Genomic DNA, 9,755 nt, shown 5'->3' with positions numbered 1-9,755 from the left:
GCCTAGGAACAGTGGGTTAACTGCCTGTTCAGGGGCAGAACGACAGATTTGTACCTTGTCAGCTCGGGGATTTGAACTTGCAACCTTCCTGTTACTAGTCCAACGCTCTAACCCCACTACGCTACCCTGCCGCCCCGAGTGTAGCGAAATGCTTGTGCTTCTAGTTCTGACAATGCAGTAATAACCAACGAGTAATCTAACCTAACAATTCCACAACAACTACCTTCTACACACAAGTGTAAATATGTACATAAAAATATATGAATGAGTGAATAGAACGGCATAGGCAAGATGCAGTAGATGGTACAGAGTACAGTATATACATATGAGATGAGTAATGTAGGGTATGTAAACTTAAAAGTGGCATTGTTTAAAGTGGCTAGTGATACATGTATTACATAAAGATGGCAAGATGCAGTAGATGGTATAGGGTACAGTATGAGAAGAGTAATGTAGGGTATGTAAACATTAAATTAAGTGGCATTGTTTAAAGTGGCTAGTGATACATTTTTACATCAATTTTTCCATTATTAAAGTGGCTGGAGTTGAGTCAGTATGTTGGCAGCAGCCACTCAATGTTAGTGGTGGCTGTTTAACAGTCTGATGCCCTTGAGATAGAAGCTGTTTTTCAGTCTCTCGGTCCCTGCTTTGATGCACCTGTACTGACCTCGCCTTCTGGATGATAGCGGGGTGAACAGGCAGTGGCTCGGTGGTTGTTGTCCTTGATGATCTTTATGGCCTTCCTGTGACATCGGGTGGTTTAGGTGTCCTGGAGGGCAGGTAGTTTTCCCCCGGTGATGCGTTGTGCAGACCTCACTACCCTCTGGAGAGCTATTTTCCTGACACCACACTCCGATTTTCCTGACACCACACTCCGTTTTGGCAGCGGGCCGTGTCAGTGGCACTGTATTGTCCTCAAAGCGAGCAAAGAAGTTGTTTTGTCTGTCTGGGAGCAAGACATCCTGGTCCGCGACGGGGCTGGTTTTGTTTTTGTAATCCATGATTGACTGTAGACCCTGCCACATACCTCTTATGTCTGAGCCATTGAATTGAGACGCTACTTTTTCTGTATACTAACGCTTAGCTTGTTTGATTGCCTTGCGGAGGGAATAGCTACACTGTTTGTATTCGGTCATGTTTCCGGTCACCTTGCCCTGGCTAAAAGCAGTGGTTCGCGCTACAGTTTTGTGCGAATGCTGCCATTAATCCACGGTTTCTGGTTTGGGAATGTTTTAATAGTTGCTGTGGGTACGACGTCGCTGATGCACTTGCTAATAAACTCGCTCACCGAATCAGCGTATTCGTCAATGTTGTTTGACGCAGTGCGGAACATAACCCAATCCAGGTGATCAAAGCAATCTTGAAGCGTGGAATCTGATTGGTCGGACCAGCGTTGAACAGACCTGAGCGCGGGAGCTTCCTGTTTTAGTTTCTGTCTATAGGCTGGGAGCAACAAAATGGAGTCGTGGTCAGCTTTTCCAAAAGGAGGGCGGGGGAGGGCCTTATATGCATCGCGGAAGTTAGAATAACAATGATCCAGGGTTTTACCAGCCCTGGTAGCACAATCAATATGCTGATAGAATTTAGGGAGTCTTGTTTTCAGGTTAGCCTTGTTAAAATCCCCAGCCTCAATGAATGCAGCCTCAGGATATGTGGTTTCCAGAGTCAAATAAAGTTTGTTCAGGGTCGTCGATGTGTCTGCTTGGGGGGGAATATATGCGGCTGTGATTATAATCTAAGAGAATTCTCTTGGTAGATAATGCGGTTGACATTTGATTGTGAGGAATTCTAAGTCAGGTGAACAGAAGGACTTGAGTTCCTGTATGTTGTTATGATCACACCACTTCTCGTTAATCATAAGGCATACCCCCACGCCCCTCTTCTTACCTGAAAGATGCCTGTTTCTGTCGCCGCGATGCGTGAAGAAACCAGCTGGCTGCACCGACTCCGATAGCGTGTCTCGAGTGAGCCATGTTTCCGTGAAGCAAAGAGCGTTAGTCTCTTATGTCTCTCTGGAATGCTACCCTTGCTCGGATTTCATCAACCTTGTTGTCAAGAGACTGGACATTGGCGAGTATTGTGCTCGGGAGCGGTACCCGATATGCCCGTCTCCGGATTCTGACCAGAAGACCGCTTCGTCTGCCCCTTTTACGGCAACGTTGTTTTGGTTCGCCGGCTGGGATCCGATCCATTGTCCTGGGTAGTGGTCAAAACACAGGATCCGCTTCGGGAAAGTCGTGTTCCTGGTCGTAATGATGGTGAGTTGACGTTGCTCTTATATCCAGTAGTTCCTCCCGACTATGTAATAAAACCTAAGATTACCTGGGGTACCAATGTAAGAAATAACACGTAAAAAAACAAAGTACTGCATAGTTTCCTAGAAACGCGAAGCGAGGCGGCCGTCTCTGTCGGCGCCGGAAGTTTTCTAGTGACATTTATTTGGATACATCCATAACAATGAGCTAATCAGGCGTGATTTTTCCTGGCTTTGAAAACATGCTCACTCGTCAGGACACTTGTTCAGAGGAGCTAGCCAACACAATCACTTCAAACTGAAGCTGGAAAGACTGCAATCTAGCTGCACTTCGTTTCGTTTGACCTGTTTTCAATTGACATTTCTTTGTATATATCCATAAAAATTGCTGCCTCTGTCTCGTCCCAACATGTTCATTTCTATGGGACAGCTGGAGATTGTTTCAATATTCAAAATGTTGCAGATGTCGGAGAGACAGCAAGTTTTATTCAAATCTCCGCTGTTGAAAACTAAATATTAGTCTTAAAAGAAATGAGAATGTCTAAGATGCTTTTTTTGTGGAGATCAAGTTTATTAAGTACCTGGCTGGGCTGATGAGACAGTGGATTGCACAGTCAGATGGAACAGAGTAAATAGGCATTTTAATGTCGTCATAGATTTAGCCGGTGGGAACTTGTGGAATCGACACTGGCTGGAATGCGGTTTTAACCAATCAGCATTCAGGATTAGACCCACCTGTTGTATAATCATAGATATTACACAACCACACCAGCATCTGTCACCACTACGGAACCTTGCTAGAACAAAGGCTGGAACTCTTCTATGTATTATTTATTTAATAGGGCAATAGGCTATTTACACAGTTGGCAAAGGTTTTAGGTTGTTGATAGTGTACCATCAGAATATTCACCAGATTATTATTTTTTCAATGGAAATGGTAGAATGCAATATACAATGTATATGTAATACATGCAGCCATTAGGTTTGCGTATCCCAGTTAATCCTATATGCCAGAGAGAGCACCTTTTAATGCTCATCAAATAGGTGGTTGTTGTGTCTGAAAGTGTTCAACTTAAATAAGACATTCAATTACAAACTTTGGACATGTTGATGGTTTCGATGATTATCAGAATTACGAATGTGTTCTTGGTTTTGGTAAGCGGGGTTTTGGTAAGGACCTTTAACTTATCCGTGATGGCAAAACAGACATGTTTCCTGCAGCACATAGTGGTAAATTATCTCTTGGCCTCTAGAGAGTACTCTTCACACAGCAGTTTAATGATGTTTCAGGAAAGAGTTTCAGGGTTAGCCCAATGCTTGTACACTTGGAAAATGTTGAATGAAACTTGACTAATAGTGGAATATGTGACGGCCACAATTTAGTTCCGTGATGTGTAGGGAGGAACCGTTTAATTTTATGCATAGATATTTACCCTGAATAATATAATTCAGATTAAATTACGGGGTAACTGGGCAAAATGTCTCCATGTTATTAGCACATAATCTCGTCCTGGAATGTAAAACGCTACTGAAATGTTATGTTTAGTATGTTTCACCATTATATTTCACATGGGATCTATAGTACTGGTATTTGGTTATACTGTAGCAAATACAATGTAATATTGAAGGAAACATTTTTTTAAAGATTAAGGAATTTTCTAGAATCACCAACACATCTGAGAGGTATACTACAAAGCAGGCTCAATGAGTTGGCCAAGCTAACTTTGATAAAACAACTTAAATTACTATTAAATAACTATTGAAAGCTAAGCTTAAATATGTTGTTTTGGTTTTTAATCAATTAGACCATGCCCATGTCAAGCTTATCTTTCAAAAAAATAAGTAGGTAGTTCAGAATATTTTGGCAAGTTAGCTGGCTAACTCATTGATCCTGCTTTGTAGTATACCCCTCTGGATATCTTGTCAAGAGTCCATTAAGCCCCAGCCGGACCTAGGCTTTAAGCCACACCCATCTGTGGTTTGTGGTTCCTCCCTGGTCCCCATTTACTCAATAGCACCACTCCTGTTTGTTAAACAGTGCTCACCCAATAGCACAATGCCAACAGTTGGATAGCCATCAGCTACCTCTGATAAACTTTGATACAAACGGATATACTTTATTAATCTGTCTGTTCTATCACAGCTGTATAATCAAATAGGAGGGGAAGCCCACATGAACATGCACAATTTCAGACACATCCACTACACGTGTTTCTCAATAGCACATGATACGATCGTGTGGAAATTCAGTATAGGCTTACTTGCACACAATCTTATATTTGCTTCCATAAAAACATACATTAAAGGCCCAGTGCAGTCAAAAATGCAATTTCCTGCATTTTAAATACACTTAAGTTAAAAATATTTGTAATATAAAATATATAGCCTCAATTTGCCAGGGCATGGACTCTACAAGGTGTCGAAGGCGGTCCACAGGGATGCTGGCCGATGTTGACTCAAATACTTCCCACAGGTGTCAATTTGTCTGTGAAAAACCCAGCAGCTTCGCAGTTCTTGACACAAACCGGTGTGCTTGGCACCTATAACCATACCCCGTTTAAAGGACTTAAATATTTTGTCTTGCCAATTCACCCTCTGAATGGCACACATTCACAATCCATGTCTCAAGGCGTAAAAATCATTCTACATTGATTTAAAGAGGATTTTAACAAGTGACCCCAATAAGGGATCAAAGTTTTCTCCTGGATTCACTTGGTCACTCTGTCATGGAAGGTGTCTTTAATATTTTGTACACTCTGTATATTTCCACACTATGAGGTTGGAATAACACTGAAATTGTACGAATTATAATGCCCTTTAGGTTTAAGAGCGGTTTGAAAAGACAACCTGAAATTTCAGCCTGTTTTGGCGTTTGATGGTGATATCATCATGCGGTAAATTACACTGAACAAAAATATAAACGCAACATGCAACAATTTCAGATTTATTTCAGATTTTACTGAGATACAGTTCATATAAAGAAATCAGGCAATTGAAATAAATTCATTAGACACTAATCTATGGATTTCACATGACTGGGAATAGAGATATGCATCTGTTTTTGGTCACTGATACCTTAAAAAAAAAAAAAAAGAAAGTAGTGCATGGATCAGAAAACCAGTCAGTATCTGGAGTGAACACCATTTTCCTCTTGCAGCGCGACACATCTCTTTCTCATAGAGATGATCAGGCTGTTGGTTGTGGCCTGTGGAATGTTGTCCCACTCCTCTTCAATGGTTGTGCAAAGTTGCGGGATATTGACGGGAACTGGAATACGCTGTGGTACACGTCGATCCAGAGCCTCCCAAACGTGTTCAATGGGCCGTGCATTATCATGCTGCAACATGAGCTGATGGCAGCGGATGAATGGCAGGACAATGGGCCTCAGGATCTCATCATCGTATCTCTATGCATTCAAATTGCCATTGATAACAATCAATTGTGTTTATTGTATACTGTACCTTATGTCTGCCCATACCATAACCCCACCGCCACCATGGGGCACTCTGTTCACAACGTTGACATCAACAAACCACTCCCCCACACAATGTCTGCTATCTGCCTGGTACAGTTGAAATTGGGATTCATCTGTGAAGAGCACACGTCTTCAGTGTACCAGTGGCCATCGAAGGTGAGCATTTGCCTACTGACATCGGTTATGACGCTGAACTGCAGTCAGGTCAAGACCCTGGTGAGGATGACGAGCACGCAGATGAGCTTACCTGAGACGGTTTCTGACAGTTTTTGCAGAACTTCTTTGGTTGTGCAAACCCACAGTTTCATCAGCTGTCCGGGTGGCTGGTCTCAGACGATCCCGCAGGTGAAGGACCTAGGCGTGCGTGGTTACACGGGTTTTGCGGGTGTGAGGCCGGTTGGATGTATTGCCAAATTCTCTAAAATGATGTTGGAGGTGGCTTATTGTAGAGAAATTAACATTCAATTCTCTGCCAACAGCTCCGGTGGACATCCCTGCAGTCAGCATGCCAATTGCACACTCCCTCAACTTGAGACATCTGTGGCGTTGTGTGACAAAACTGCACATTTCCATGTGACTTTTTATTGTCCCCAGCACAAGGTATACTTCTTGATATGCCACACCTGTAAGGTAGTTGGATTATCTTGGCAAAGGATAAATGCTCACTAACGGATGTAAACAAATTTGTGCCTATATTTTGAGGGAAATAAGCTTTTTGTGTGTATGGAAAATTTCTGGAATATTTTAATTCAGCTGATGAAACATAGGACCAAGACTTGTTGCGTTTATGTGTTACGTTTATATTTTTGTTCAGTATAGGTAATCCACCAACGTTTAGAACGCTTTTAGAACATGGGAGCCAAATGCTGAAACTATGGATACAACGTTTTTTTGCCAGTGGGGGAGGCTGCCATGCAGATTATATTTGTTTGCCCGCCTACAGACGTCTATATTTGTCTGCTAATACAGGACTAGTAAAAGCCTAGTGCACTACTTTGTGAAAAAAATGTAAACTATATGTATTTGTTTATGAGTGGTTACCAGCATTTGGAGGCATGCAAGAGGTCATATTGAGCTTCTTACTGCATTGCTGTGGCAACGCACATTTTGTTGCAATGTGGAGGGCTCCGTATAGAAATTATTGGTTGATGGTAGGTGGAGGCGGGAGGTCCAGTATAAATATTTATATCGGATTGACCACCTTTTATTCAGAGAAACATAAAACTGTAGTGAGTGCATACTTTTTCGTACTGATGCCCCGTGGGAGTCGAACCGAAACCCATAGCATTGCAAGCACCATGCTCTACCAACTGAGCCACATCATCACAAACCACTTTGTGTCAATGTACTCAATTACTGTATTGTGCATTGTTCTTCTTCATGCTGATGGAAAGTCTACAGGGACAAACCTAGATGACCAGCCTATGTACTATACAGTAATGTACATTTACATTAAGTGAGTTGTAAGGATGGTAAATTAATAATGCACATAAAGTGGTTGTTTTCCATGTTATTTGATCAATAACAAATATTTGATGTGGATGTTTTGGGTCTTTGCCATAACCTTGCACCTTTTGATGTACATTTTTGAGGACAGGGTTTTGTTCTTTCTGGATTCCATTAGAATGATGATCGCAGAGAAACGAAGAGAGCAACAACAACAAATCCGACTATTGAATCCTGCAAGATACTGTTCTTAATTGGACATCTGCCTTTTTTTTTTACCAAAGCGGAGATGCTGATTAAAAATTAAAAATAAATCTATGCTACAGATGTGTATATCACTCAGCTAATACAGGACAAGTAATATATTTTTCATTCCGATTTTTCAGGGGGTACTGCAGCACCCTCAGCACACCTACTTCCAGCGGCTATGTCTGCGCCACTAGAAATCCCTGTATTAGCATGTGCTGTCCTGCTAATGTGACCTTGTAGGCTAACTGATCCAAATGGTTTCCCAATAAGGCATACAAGATACAGTTATTTTGAAATTAATATGCATTGAAAACGCCAGGTTTTGAGCTAAATGTTTTTTTACATTTTTAAAATTGAACTCTTATTTTACCAGGTAAATTGACTGAGAACACATTCTCATTTACAGCAGTGACCTGGGAAATAGTTACAGGGGAGAGGATGGGGGATGAATGAGTGAATTGTAAACTGGGGATGATCGGGTGACAGTGATGGCATGAGTGCCAGATTGGGAATTTAGCCAGGACACCGGGGTCTTACGATAAGTGCTATGGGATCTTTAGTGATCACAGAGAATCAGGACACCCATTTAACGTCCTATCCGAAAGACGGCACCTTATACACAGGGCAATGTCCCCAATCACTGCCCTGGGGCATTGGGTATTTTTTTAGATCAGAGGAAAGGGTGCCTCTTACTGGCTCTCCAATACCAAATTACATAGGTATATGTCCTGTTTTGTTTCATGCCAAAATTACTCAATATGCCTAGTCAGGATATTGCAACCATTTCGATCAGTTAGGGTGCATTCTTGACAGTTTAGCGAAGGTCCAGAAAGTTACATTAGCAGGCCACTCATATGGTGTAGGCCTATTTTGACAGGATGTAGCCCGGTGTTAAGATAGGCCTACTTTAGGAAAATATTAGCTTTTCTTTCCAACTACCCGCCCGTTAATGCTGTAGCCTGTTTTACATTCAGCAAACACGTATCTTTCCTCCGATAGCCTATTAGTAGGCTAATGAAAATAATTTGAAATAAGTGTCCAACAAGCTTTTGTAGTCTGGCTTTTCCTGGGACTCCACAATATTTAAAAGTCATATCCGTGGCAGCGGAGTGGCCAGGTGCGCAATTGCGCAACAGAACAATGAAGACAGACTGGCTCGAGATGTAGTCTATAGCCTAAATTAGAAGCGTATGCATATTAGCCCATAATTCAGAAACTCAATGTTAGACTTAATACTGCAGGGGTTTAAGGCTGAGTTTCTGTAAGGCACTTTGACATCTGCTGACGTAATAAGGGCTTTATAAATAAATGTGATTGATTGAGTGAATATATCCAGTCAATTTACACGGCGAAAGAAAAAAATGTTTATCACGTAACTACATAGGGAGCCTAAACTATGTGCGCTCCTGAGGTTGAGCTAATTGCGTTCATTCCCAGTCCCCGGTACACAGATGGAAAAGCTACTTTATTGTTTTTTAGGGACAAGAAATGTATCCTACCTAGGCTACAACAACACGATGTAATAAAGCACGTTATTGTTTTCAAGTGAGCACAAAACTCTAGTCTAGGCTATAAACTGCAGTGAATGTGTGAGTGGCTATTCAAATTAGCCTACATCAGTTTACAATAATTATGTATTCACTCGATAACAATAATACATTCCTCATTGCACTGTGTTGTTGTAGCCCAGGTTTAATAATTGTATTTTCTAAAAAAGTAAGCCTAGGCCTAATCAACTGTGAAGCTTTGAGCGCAGCCTGGAGGAACGCCCTACAAATGTGTTATTTCATAATCTGTTAACTGTTATTTTTCTGACTTTGACAGGTAAATGTTTAGCCTATAGCCGTAATATTTAGTTAATGAATAGCCTAATATCTAGATCATATTTAGCTTAGGAGTGGATCAACTTAATATTGCGGAAAGAATGTTGCTTCCAATGTAATTGTCTGCATCATGTCCAATCCCCCATATTTTTGGGTAAATATATATATCCATACACACATGCATACATATACACATACACATACCTATATAGACATACATACATACTTTTTTAAAGAATATACCTTTATTATTATTCCCCACAAACCCTACCGCCGATCCCCCAATTGGAGTAAACTAATAAACACTTCTGCTTTTACCTTCAATTTATACATCTTATACACATTTTACAGACACAGTCTGAAAGATTAGTGGAATCTGTGTGGGTAGCTGGACAGGTAGGATGACTGACAGTGAAGGTGAACAGGTGGTCACGTGTCAGGTGACAGAGGAATGGATGAGACTGAGGCAGGAATTCCTTTAACCATAAAGTGGTATATTTACTGAGTA

Source organism: Oncorhynchus nerka, linkage group LG28, assembly GCF_034236695.1.
Source record: "Oncorhynchus nerka isolate Pitt River linkage group LG28, Oner_Uvic_2.0, whole genome shotgun sequence".
Lineage (NCBI taxonomy): Eukaryota > Metazoa > Chordata > Actinopteri > Salmoniformes > Salmonidae > Oncorhynchus > Oncorhynchus nerka.
The sequence above is the reverse complement of the archived record's forward strand: the minus strand, read 5'-3'. Positions refer to the sequence as shown.